This window comes from Sardina pilchardus, chromosome 8 (assembly GCF_963854185.1).
Source record: "Sardina pilchardus chromosome 8, fSarPil1.1, whole genome shotgun sequence".
NCBI lineage: Eukaryota > Metazoa > Chordata > Actinopteri > Clupeiformes > Clupeidae > Sardina > Sardina pilchardus.
Window position 1 is genome coordinate 155,001 of NC_085001.1, and position 12,500 is coordinate 167,500.

Consider the following 12,500-nt stretch of genomic DNA (forward strand, 5'->3'; position numbering starts at 1 on the left):
AAAGTGAGATTTGAACATCAACATGCAAACAGACACACACCTGTGAGGTTTAGGTTAGAATACAGACACGCACCTGTGAGCTGTGTTGTGTTGAAGGGATTTGCTGTTTTCACTGATGGGTTTTAAGGGATGAAAGAGGTTTGTAACAGAAAAGAGTGTGTTTAATCTGTATTTGTAAGTAGAACAGAAAAGTGAGTGTTTGTGGAGTTTCTGTGTTCACGGATGAAGACAGCCACTAAGATTGAGAATTCAGATCTGCCTGTTTGAATGTGTTAAAACACAAATGATCCAAATGCAGCAGCACCGCTTTAGAGAGGATTTGAGAACTATTGGGATAGTACCGCTTTAGAGGGGATTTGAGAACTATTGGGATAGTACCGCTTTAGAGGGGATTTGAGAACTATTGGGATAGTACCGCTTTAGAGGGGATTTGAGAACTATTGGGATAATACTGCTTTAGTGGGTTTCAGAACTGGCAACATTTATTTGGCATGTTTTTTTTCTTGAAATGTGGGGACAAGTGATGCAACAATATGTACGCCTCACCACTCCATTCTCTACCCCCCCCCCCCCCAGGTCTCTCTCTCTCTCTCACACACACCACTCTCTTTCTCTCTCTCTCTCTCTCACACACAAATACACCTTTCTCTCTCTCTGTTTCTCTCACATCCATTCGAATAGTGTTGGTTTTGAGCCGAGGTAAGAGGTGAAAGGTTAAGTTAGGAACAGATGACCAGTGCTCTTATTTGGTGAGAGGACAGGGGTTAAAGGTTAGGTTAGGAAGAGGTTGCCAGTGCTCTTATTTGGTGAGAGGACAGGGGTTAAAGGTTAGGTTAGGATGAGATGACCAGTGCTGTGAGAGGTGAAAGGTTAGAGGTGAAAGGTTAGGTTAGGAGGAGGTGGCCAGTGCTCTTGTTGACTTCGGAGAAGAGCTCTTATAAAATGCTGTTCTAGGCAAATCAAGGGGGCAGGCGAATTCCCGGAAGTAGAAACACCTTTGGAGCGTGATATCAACGCTTCCCAGCTAACACGCACATGTTTGGAGCTGGTGATATCAACGCTAGGCTAACCCCATAGGACGCCCATTCATTCAAGATTTGGATAAGAAGCTCAGTCCAGCCTGCAGGAAAACCATGACGGAAAGTCATTAGCAAGATCAGTGAAAAAGCTATGTAGCCTACGGTAGCCTACTGTGTGATAGGTTAAACCATGACCTAGAGGCAAGTAAACCTAATAAAAACTCGATGTCACACATGGCAAATTTCTGTGTGACCCATCTATCAGACCAGTTACAGCAAGTTACAGGATGGCTAACGTCACAAAGTCTGCGCGCATACGATGGGAAGTAAACTATTTTTTTTCAGTCCCCTCCCACAGAGTCTGTTTGTCCATTTCTTGTACGGTCTATGGAGCAAATGCTGATCCCAGTCTTCCACCAGCTAGCTAGCTAATCCTAAACCCAACCCAGCAGTGCAGAGCTAGCCTTAGCTAGCTAATCCTAAACCCGACCCAGCAGTGCAGAGCTAGCGTTAGCTAGCTAATCCTAAACCTGACCTAACCTCGATCCTAGTCTTCCACCATCCCAGCAGTGCAGAGCTTCCCTCTTCCAGTCCACAGGTTTGACGTGGTTGTCTTGAGATGTCCTCTACAGTATCAGCAGTTTTTTATGTAAACATTTGTAAAGTGTCTTGTATTGCTTCGATATAAAGATCAATATATATATATATATTACATACAAATATACAGACATATATACGCATACATTAACAAGTGTGATTTAACTTTGAAAACTGTTTTGAATGACAAGTGTAAGCGTAATTTATTTTTTATACTTCCTCGTGATACAATTGTGACCACACACACACACACACACATACATATACACACAAACAACCACTCGGATGCATTTACAAATAAATACGCACATCAATAACATTCTCCTATGCACATGTCAATATGATATAACTTTTATTATTTTTAATCTGGTAATATAAAAGAATAATAATAATAAAAAAAATTCAATTGCCAGCAAAATGTCAGGGACTGTTGAAATACATATGTATGTCATGTGAATGATTGTCTCCAATATTACACAATGTAGACTTAGTGTTGGCTGCTGTCTCTACTCGTCTATGTAGAAGCTGTGTAGTTGATTTTTAAACCAAGGAGGTTAACGATGGAATTGTTAAAGTGTCCACCTCATTGTGATGTCATGCTAGAGGCGAGCCAATGGGAAAAGTATCAGCATGGCAAAGCTGCACCCCTCTACTGCTCTCCTTTTGATATGAGAGGAGCAGCCCAAAGAAAAGATACATGGTCATGAACCTTTCCAGATTTCAGGAAAATCCCTTAAAATTGGCAGCCGCTCCCTGTGTCCAAAGATAAATAAATGCATTATTTATTCCAATGATATGAAGAGAACATTTATGCTAAAACATTACTCAACTATTTTATTGCATAGTCATGTTATGAATGGCTGCCGTACATACGGTTTGTGCACAAACATCATTTCATGAATTTACAGATGAAACATGAAGAGTGCCACGGGGTGACAGTGGTGGTAGGAGAGGGCTCGTCCTGTCGTAATTGTGTTGGGAATGGGGTGAAGGCTTTGGCAGGTCCGGTCATAATGGTGTTGGGAATGGGGTGAAGGCTTCAGGTTGGGTCGTGATTGTGTTGGGAATGGCTTACGGACCCCGCTGTCTGGTCCGACCAATCAGGGCTGTGTGTTTTGCTTACAAACGTCTTTACTGATCAGGGATGTTGTGTTTGTGTGTATGACGTCACAAGTGAGTTTCTTTCTTTTAATGCATTTAAAACTCTAGCTCTGTTGTGAGTTTGATATGTCTGTGTTCCGCATACCTTTAACATATTTAACATAGAGGCCCAGCTACTCTGGCACGTTTTAGACAGGGTGACCCTTTAAACGCATGAGAAGTAGTTAAAGAAAGCACCTGCTTGGGGTGAAGTGTGTGGCTTTGTAATGTATCCTGGTGGCTCGGGAGGAGTTAGTTTGAGTATTGGGTGAAGTGTGAGGCTTTGTGTATCCTGATGGCTCCGTTTGTGTTTTTGAAATGGAGGACGGACACGGGTCACGGTGTTGGAGATCGGGAGTCTTTTGATCATTTTCGGAGATTGGGAGTCGAGTGTTCTCTTGATCACTATTGGTCAGCTGATGATCCCTCTGAATCAGGAGCGCATTGACCAGTGCGTTCCCAAGGTGTAGAGTACATCTGGAGTGTTTAGAGATCTACAGTAGGTCACATCTGCAGCGTTTAACATCTGGAGCGTTTAGAGATCTGCAGTAGGTCACATCTGCAGCGTTTAGAGATCTACAGTAGGTCACATCTGGAGCGTTTAGAGATCTACAGTAGGTCACATCTGCAGCGTTTAGAGATCTACAGTAGGTCACATCTGCACCGTTTAGAGATCTACAGTAGGTCACATCTGGAGCGTTTAGAGATCTACAGTAGGTCATATCTGGAGCGTTTAGAGATCTACAGTAGGTCATATCTGGAGCGTTTAGAGATCTGCAGTAGGTCACATCCGGAGCGTTTAGAGATCTGCAGTAGGTCACATCTGGAGCGTTTAACATCCGGAGCGTTTAGAGATCTGCAGTAGGTCATATCTGGAGCGTTTAGAGATCTACAGTAGGTCACGTCTCTGTGCAGTGGAGCGTTTGAATTTCCGGATCCTTGTGTCTGATTTTAAAGTGAGCCTCTTTTTTGAAGGAGTCTTTTGTCTTCTGAGGCCTTGCTTGAATTGAATTTCATGTTTTTTGCTTCAGTTATGGACACTGCAGCACCACTGAGGAATAGTGTCATGTAGCTGATCTCTGGAGCTATTTGATTCTCATGACTTTATTTTTCTAAGATTGTTTCATTTTGGTTTTGATAATACTAATATCAATGAATGTTTTTATCATGAGAGGAAAGCAATGCCTTGCTGTTTTCCCTCTTGTTTTTATCTCGTTCTGTCTCCTACTTTCGGTTATCAATGGTCATTGAGCTGACTGACTCTTACAGTCATTGAGCTGACTCAGTTACTTATGGTCATTGAGCTGACTCTGACTCTTATGGTCATTGAGCTGACTCTGTTACTTATGGTCATTGAGCTGACTCTGTTACTTATGGTCATTGAGCTGACTCAGTTACTTATGGTCATTGAGCTGACTCTGTTACTTATGGTCATTGAGCTGACTCTGTTACTTATGGTCATTGCTGACTCTTATGGTTATTGAGCTGACTCTGTTACTTATGGTCATTGCTGACTCTTATGATCATTGAGCTGACTCTGTTACTTATGGTCATTGAGCTGACTCTGTTACTTATGGTCATTGCTGACTCTTATGGTCATTGAGCTGACTCTGTTACTTATGGTCATTGAGCTGACTCTGTTACTTATGGTCATTGCTGACTCTTATGGTCATTGCTGACTCTTATGGTCATTGAGCTGACTCTGTTACTTATGGTCATTGCTGACTCTTATGGTTATTGAGCTGACTGGCTGCAGGTAGACGCTATCTTGTGATGTCAGATTATGATGTCACAGACCCCCACCATGTTCTCTCTATAGTAGAGGAAATCAGCCAATCAAATTGCGACAAGGTTCAGAGAGGTTAAGGAGAGGGTGAACTTTTTTTTAAGGTGTATGAAAAGCAATGGCAACAATATTATGCTACAATTAAGAATCATTGTTGGATGAGACAATACTCCAAGGGCTTATTATGAATACCTGTTATAACTGAACTGTTATTATGAATACCTGTTATAACTGAACTGTTATGACCTTGTTGCATGTCTGTGTCTCTGTTCCCTGTGGAATAAATGCCCCCACCTGCAGGGGGCGCTTGGTTTGGCCTCTATGTCCTTCTGTCTTTCTTTTCCACTGTAGAAACTCACCATTTCAGCTAGCCTCTATTAGTATTTATTTATAAACTCACCATCTCAGCTAGCCGCTAGTAGTATTTATTTATAAACTCACCATCTCAGCTAGCCTCTATTAGTATTTATTTATAAACTCACCATCTCAGCTAGCCTCTATTTGTATTTATTTATAAACTCACCATCTCAGCTAGCCGCTAGTAGTATCTATCCTTGTTTCTACTTTATATTCCATCTCAGCTAGCCTGTATTAGTATTTGTCCGAGTTTCTTTTTTATATAGTTTTTTCTAACTCCCTGATTCTAATAGAATCAGTTAAACGAAACTCCCGCCATCTCAGATCTTAAATTCAAGAAACAACTAGCTTAGACATGTTTAATCCAAATAGCTTAAAGTAGACATGCAACACAGGATGTTGAAATCCTAATTTACAAGATGTTCAAGTTCCCACTGTATGGATCTGTAGCGCCCCAATGCCGCTGTGGTGGGCATGTCTCATTAAATACACTCTTTCTCACTCTTTGGGACGCCCTGAGTTCTTTTAAAAGGAAAAGTAGTAATTGTGTTTTTTGTTTTGATATGTATGCTTGAGCTCTATGAACTAATGAAACACCCCTTTTTAACTAAATGAGAATATCTACAATGTAGAAGCATCAACAACAAACATGAATTGTAATGAAAATAGAAATCTTTTACTTAGCAAAAATAAATGAATAGCTTTAGGCTTTAGATCACAGTCATAGGACACATTCAATACACTTCAGTATGAAACACTCTCAAAACAACCCCAATCCTATAATCCTATAGCCGGCAATAACTAAATAAAGTTATATCAATGATACTCAATCAGTTCGGAGCTCGGTGCAGGCCTGAAACGGTGCTTGTGTGCGTAGGAGCCTTGAAACAAGATGGCTACTTCGCGCGTAAGCGCCAAAAGAAAATGCATGCACTCACTCAGACCACGATAGCAAGATGGCTGTCGTCCTTGTCTCCACTGCAGCATGGGCTGGCGGAACAGATGACCAGACGTCTTCCTCGCAGCTGATACTCGTGTCGCAAACAGTTCGTAGAGACGGCGTGGATGAGTAGCTGTGTTAGCTTCTCACAAAGTCTCTCACGAAGCAATGAGCTATGTCGAGCTGACTAGCTCTTCTGAATCAACTCGCGGTACTCGCGGTAAAGTTCTTAACATAAAACACGACAGTAAGCGCTCTAAAACACTGCTACACTAATGTGAAGTAACAATAAAGACTAACTGTCCGTTTGTCTATGTACATTCACACTAATAAACGTAAGTTGGTGTATTACAAACTTAGTCTTTCTCTAGCAGCATGGCAGAACCGTTTCACACACTCGTGTCTCCCCTTCTTCTCCTCTCGTTCTCCATCTAGTGATGGCGAACTGACCGATGAGTCGGTTAATTAACCCGATTCGTGTCAGTGAATCGGGAGAATCGAGTGCCACACGTCAATGAACCGACTCACTGCTGTTTTTTTACCACATTCGTGGCGGCGCGCTTCGCACGAGCTGTGTGCGTCAGTGCAATCGGTGGTACCTGTTTGCTAGGTGGTTTTCTTCTGCTACTGTGTGTGTAGTAATCTAGCTCATCAGCGCCTCCATTGGAGTGGTGGTAGAATCAATCAGGAAATGGGGTACTGATAGCAAATAGCAAGAAGCAGACCGAGAGAATTGTTGACTGAACGAGTTGAAAAACGGTTGCGGTCGGTGAGAGCTAACTAACGTTGAAAGTCAATCGCCAATGTAATGTATCATCAATACTCTGCAAATAAAAGGCTGTGATATAATTGTGCTTTTTGTAGCCAATGTTTGTCTTTATAAAATCACTACTTTTTTTTGCAGTATTTCGTGCATGGCAACTGTTAAAATAATCTAGCCGAATGAATATTAACGATACGGTGGGCTACGACCTACCGATTCACAACAGGTTAGACCTAGCAGGAGTTAGTCTGTTCTTGGTCAAATCCATATAGTGTTAGTGCAAGCAAGTATGCTATAACATTAGACAAGCTTGGTGGTTACGTTCCATGTCAAGAAGATGTGAGTGTTGGCTGTTAACATTTTAAAAGGCTAAATGGCAGGAGGAGAGCAAGACATTTGCTTGCGCTTTGAGGCTGCATGTTGCATGTTTTGGAGCGACTATGGCGGAGGGAGTAAATGTGCGACCCCCCCCCCCCCCCCCCGCGAACCGAAACCGAATCAATTAACCCGGTACGCCATTCAAAAACCGCTCGGTTGAACCGGTTCGCGTCACTGAGTCGTTTTTCCCATCACTATCTCCATCACGCACTTCACTTCCTGTTTCCACCTGACCTTTACCCCGGTGGCTGATTAACTTATCATTAAAGAAACATTTTAACTAACTTAATAATTCTCATGACAAGTAAACATTATTTTAACATTACTAACATTTTTAAATCCACATTTTAAACATTATGAATTTACATTTTAATGAAAATCAAAGAAAATAAAAACATGAACTTAGACCCAAAATCCCATTGGGCTACAGATCCTAAAAAGTTTAACACCATTTTTCAAACAAGTGTACCAACATCTTTAACAGATTGGAAGATTGGCATGAGGCTCTATGGCATGGAACTTGTAAAGTACCCTACTGAAAAAGAAAACAGCAAGACACCAGAAACCAGTCCTTGCTGGTGTAGCTGGTTAGGCCACCACATGGTGGCGTGACCGTCTGAGGAAGATGGAATTCTTGAATTTCCCCTTGGGGATCAATAAAGTATCTATCTATCTATCTATCTATCATCTATCTGTCATGCTGTTGTGACCAGCCTGTCATGTGGGATACAGCTGGTGTAATGATTTCTCATTAGTCTATGTTGCAAGTCAAATTTAGGATGTAAAGTCATAGATATAACTGGTTGTTATTTCATGCATTCTCTGGCATGTTGCAGAAGTGTTGTTAAAGTGTTCCCCAGCTGCAGCAGCGACATTTCCGGAAAGGTACTGGCTTGATTAAATTCATTCTGGACTCTCTAAACGACCATAAAGACCTCGGGATTCGGTTTGGCTTTAGGGACCCTCTACTCACTCTACTCCGAATGACATGATTTGATGTCAACTGAACGTATGTACTCCCAATCATCCGTAAATTGATCTAAAGTGCATTTTACTCCGGATAATCCCTTTAAGGTAACTGTTGATCATTTAAAAAGACATGTCAGTACAACAGTATAGGCTTTTCGTTTTGCTCGCCGCCATATTGCATTTACGTCAGCAATGACATCACCGGGTTGGTTGGTCGACAGCTGACACCTGGTTGACACAGACAGTGCACGGCAAGATGCATTTTGGGACATACGTAACGTTAACTATGGCAGAAGAGGTTGCCAGGAACTCTTTGGCCTACGTGTTTGAAACAGTGAGGAGAGTAAGATAAGCACACATTGTGAGTGATTTAGACAAGCCCCGTCGATTCTCACAGGATTTAGACGCCCCGTCGATTCTCACAGGATTTAGACAAGCCCCGTCGATTCTCACAGGAGGTGGGCAACACCATCTGGTGCAGCAACGTAGGCCTAAATTATTATGATGTAGGTATTTCCTTCATAAGGTAGCCTACTATTTTCTATTACCAAAGTAAACCTACTACATTTGCCACACATTGCCTACTACATTACTTCAAGCAGAAGGAATGAAAGCAAGCAGAGTACGTTGGACACGGATGCATATCTCTTTCCAGAAAGCACTGCTTGGAAAACTATAATTAGTTATTTGAACTAAAAGCACATAAACATAGGTTAACATCAGTTAGCATAGGATAGGCCTTTACAGTTTTCAATATATGTATTTTAGGTACAACTCAGCCATTGATTGCATTAAAGCCTATGCTAATGATATTGATGAGGGGACGTTTACAAGGCGGAGACTTAAAATCACCCGGCTGCGCACAAGTTCACGTTCATTTGTGATTTATAATGGCCACTGCAAGAGTGGCGTACGCACGTTTTTTTGTGCGTACGTTCGTTTTCTCTGAATCACACGTACGATCATTTCAGAAATGATCTAAGATCAAAGAACGATGGTTTCTACGCAACACTTTTATAAATGAGGCCCCAGATGTTGTGCTGTGAACGAGACGTCTGGGAAGTGTCTATGCTCTCCCTACGTGAAGTTCGTGCCGACACCTTGGACCGGCCCATCAACAGCAGGTAAGTTCTCTGTAGATAACTTTTTAGCACGAGCTTAGTAGTAATCTTTCTCACTGCACAATATACGACGAGTGTTTAAAACAAGTGTTTAAAACTTAACCCTCTAGGCGCCACGGTCGACTTAAATCGACAAAATGCGGTACTGAATAAAACGGCCGATTTGGTTAAATAGGGTGTCAAACTTCGTTCAAACTCCCTGCCACTAGTTGGCAGACCTGTCATACTACGTCCCCGACTCAGAATTACGTCATGCTTCTATACAAAATATTCGAGCAAGGGCGCTTTAAATCAGTGCGAAACATCAGCTGAGCTAGTGTGCGTGTGAGCCATTGTAACAGACGGTATTGTGAACATCAACGAGTATTAGCATTAGATTATCGTCTAATGGCATCTATAAAGTAAACCAGGAATGAAGTGTTGGGTCTTCTGTTCGCTGACCCTGATTCTGAAGGGGAATGTCTGCCTTCAGAAGATGACGGTGATTCGTTTAGTGACCATCCTTCAGATGCGTCCCTGCCTGGGCAGCTGTGGGCAGCTGTGGTGTACTGGGTTGCCGGTTAGATCCCCGCCCAGTCCACCGCGGCTGAAGTGCCCTTGAGCAATGCACTTAACCCCTCACTGATTTGAGGATTAAGGGTATGTTGTGTGTGTGTTATGGTATGTTGTGTGTATGTTGTGTGTGTGTTTGTATGGTGACTTTGGGCCGATGACTCAGACGTACAAAACACTTTTTATTTTTTTGACAAAAACCTTACCAGTCATAAATCATTTACAATGCAGACAAAGGCACCAAAACAGCAATAGCTTTTGGCAAAACAAGCAGTTTGGCAATTAATCTCCCTTTTCAAACTCAACTTATCAGCACAATCTCCACCCCATATGCTATAATATTATACACAATTCAAACTCCACGTCTCCTATTAAAGTCACCCAACATGGACATCCCCCTTTTTGTCAATCGTCAATGCACCGGGTAGTCATTTAACACTGAAATGTACACAATGCACTGGGTACTAGTTTAACTCTGAGGTGCCCAATGCACCGGGTACTAGTTTAACTCTGAGATACCCAATGCACTGGGTACTAGTTTAACTCTGAGGTGCCCAATGCACTGGGTGCTAGTTTAACTCTGAAATGTACACAATGCACTGGGTACTAGTTTAACTCTGAGGTGCCCAATGCACTGGGTAGTCATTTAACACTGAAATGTACACAATGCACTGGGTACTAGTTTAACTCTGAAATGTACACAATGCACTGGGTACTAGTTTAACTCTGAAATGTACACAATGCACCGGGTACTACCCTGCTGAAAAAAACAGCAAGAAACCAGCTTAGGCTGGTAGCTGGTTTTAGCTGGTCTTTGCTGGTCTTTGCTGGTCTTTGCCCAAAACACAGTTATTATTGCTGGTCTTTGCTGGTGTAGCTGGTTAGGCCACCAGCTAGACATGCTGGCGTGACCATCTGAGGAAGCTGGTCGTGCTGGTGTGACCAGCCTGTCGTTTGGGATACAACTGGTTTAAGATGGTCATGCTGGTGACCAGCCTGTCAAGCTTGACAAAGATGGTCAAGCTGGTTTTCTAGAATAACCAACATAAGCTGGCGTGGCCAGTAAAAACCAGCAATGTAGACCAGCAACACCAACTAAAATGACCAGCTTAAGGTGGTACGACAATCAAAACCAGCTGAATTACCATCATAAGCTGGGTAAACCAGCTGAAGGTGTGTTTTCGCGAGAGTTTTGCTGGTCTAGCTGGTTAACCATCAAAGGGTGGTCAAATAAGCTGGTTAACAAGCTGGTCAACCAGCAAACCACCTTTAGCTGGTCAGGCTGGTTTTTTCAGCAGGGTAGTTTAACTCTGAAATGTACACAATGCACTGGGTACTAGTTTAACTCTGAGGGGGTGCTTGTTTAACCCAGTGTGTTGATCACTTGTTCCTGTTTGGAACATTAAAAGCTACATAGTGCAGTACCAGGTTTTCTTGATGCCGTTATTTGAGGTAAAAGAGCTACATTGTGTTTGAAAGGATGATGAAAGTGTAAATGTATGCCTCTGGTGTCTACATTAAAAAGCTCATTCCACTCGGTCTGTTCAATAGGCTGAAAGATGAGAAAGGTTCCCCTTTGATTAAGTAACCTGGATACACCGAAGGAAGCGGTAAATATAGCACGCACACTGTACTGGGCCTGTTGTAGCGTGACACAAAGGCCTCTCTGTGTTCCATTCTAAGGAGAGTTTGAGTTCTATATTCCATGCAACATTACAATCAAATGCTTTATCGCTGTACACACTAAACATAAAACATTGCTTGGATGCTGTGGCACTCTAGGACAAGTGCATCTCTTTGTGTATAAAAATACAGATTTTATAAACATTTATCAGCTTTGTTTTAAAAAGAAACATACATACAAACAACAAAAACATTCAGAGAACTTTATCCATTAGAAAACAAACAAAACCTATAAACACTACACCTATACTGAGACCAGTGTACAATCCTTATAAATACTACACCTATACTTAGACCACTGTACAAACCCCTATAAATACTACAGCTGCTATACTGAGAGGCCACTACAATCCCTATAAATACTACACCTATACTGAGACCACTGTACAAACCCCTATAAATACTACACCTATACTTAGACCACTGTACAAACCCCTATAAATACTACATCTATACTGAGACCAGTGTACAAACCCCTATAAATACTACACCTATACTTAGACCAGTGTACAAACCCCTATAAATACTACACCTATACTGAGACCAGTGTACAAACCCCTATAAATACTACACCTATACTGAGACCAGTGTACAAACCCCTATAAATACTACAGCTGCTATACTGAGACCAGTGTACAAACCCCTATAAATACTACACCTATACTGAGACCACTGTACAATCCCTATAAAGACTACACCTATACTGAGACCAGTGTACAATCCCTATAAAGACTACATCTATACTGAGACCAGTGTACAATCCCCTATACATATTACACCTATACTGAGACCAGTGTACAAACCCCTATAAATACTACACCTATACTGAGACCACTGTACAATCCCTATAAAGACTACACCTATACTGAGAAGCCACTTCACTCCTGTTGCTGTGATATAAAACGAGAGCTCAGAAAGCAAACATGTCCACTAACAACACACAGGTCAGTGTGTGCATGTGTGTGTGTGTGTGTGTGTGTGTCAGGTGTGCAGCGTAAACATGTCCACTAACAACACACAGGTCAGTGTGTGTGCAGCGTAAACATGTCCACTAACACAGACAAATTATAACATAAATTATAACAAATGATCAGCGTCACCTCACCACAACACTTTACATAGTTTTTTTTAAAAAAAAACCTTTAAATGTCCACACTGATCGCATAAGTATCAGTTCCAGTGAGTGCGATACAAG

The 12,500-nt window shown here is 41.9% G+C and overlaps 1 protein-coding gene across 1 annotated transcript in view; it reads left to right on the forward strand.

Annotated features, from left to right (window-relative positions):
* dtx1 (deltex 1, E3 ubiquitin ligase) overlaps window positions 1-4,859 on the forward strand; it is a 45,940-nt gene extending 41,081 nt beyond the window's left edge. Inside the window, exon 9 of the mRNA XM_062542247.1 lies at window positions 1-4,859. This exon is cut by the window's left edge and continues 1,233 nt beyond it. The gene's annotated coding sequence lies outside the window, so the exon portion shown is untranslated.
* The last annotated feature ends 7,641 nt before the right edge of the window (window positions 4,860-12,500 follow it).